The sequence below is a fragment of the Chanos chanos genome, chromosome 1 (genome assembly GCF_902362185.1).
Source record: "Chanos chanos chromosome 1, fChaCha1.1, whole genome shotgun sequence".
Lineage (NCBI taxonomy): Eukaryota > Metazoa > Chordata > Actinopteri > Gonorynchiformes > Chanidae > Chanos > Chanos chanos.
The window spans coordinates 57,640,255-57,641,293 of record NC_044495.1 but is presented as its reverse complement, the minus strand read 5'-3'; positions in this window follow the sequence as shown (position 1 = coordinate 57,641,293).

Below are 1,039 nucleotides of genomic sequence, written 5' to 3'. Positions count from 1 at the left end.
CTGTCCTATAGAAGGCCATTTGGATCCAGTACTGGTAATTCACTGTATATGAGGGTTGGGAGCAGCCCTTTAAAAGAAGCACAGTATATCTTTTGGCAAACATTCAGAGCGATCATGGCTGTCTTGGCTGTGTTTCAGGCCTCGGAGTTTGTCGCTTAGCTTCCCAGAGTCACTGTCGAAACAAACATAAACATGAAACTTGTAACTGTTTGCTTCTGTTGCCCCCAGTTCTGCCTTGTCCTAGCCAACAGTTTATTCATGATCAGTCTCAGATTGAGCATTAGACTTGGTATCCATTCAGTGAATTTGAAAATATATGTTTTAAGCAGTAGTGTAATAAGTAGTGTATTTTTTCACTGCTATGCCGGTAACAGCACAGCAACCCATATTCTGATGCATATGGTGAGTATGAATGAAAATAAGAAATATACATGGGTCCAGAGTCTTAGCCCACATAGGAAGAGGTTTTTTTTTCTGTTTTTGTTTTTTCAAATATCTCTGTGAACACACATGGTCACATGGTGACGTCTCATCCACTAAAGCTTTTTACTCCTTTCTGTTTGTATTGTTCCTGCTCTTCTATGAATTTCCTTTGTTATTTATTTATTTATCTGTTTATTTATTTACTACGTGACCTTGGGCTTTTTGTTTCGTGCTGAGTTTCTCGTTCGTGACGTCAGTTGCTCTGCGGTAACTGTTTTTTTTTTTTTTGTCTGCATCGTGACCTTGAGTGTCCTTGGAAGACGCATATCAGATGAGGTGCATGTTTGTAATCGTTAGTGTCATGGTTGTTGTGTCGTCCATTCGTTCCATGCCATGGAAAAACGTACAAGCCTGGCTGGATTAACGCACACTTCTCGCTCGCCTTGGGTATCGTTGATATATCATTTATTTTGTTCGTTTACAGCAATGAAAAGTGGTTGTAAATTAATCCTTATAGTCATACTTAACGAAAAACTGGTTATAACATGAATTGGTGAGGAGAAACGTGGTCAAAATAGTGTGTTTTACCAAGCTACCCTTTTCCATCGGCTCAACC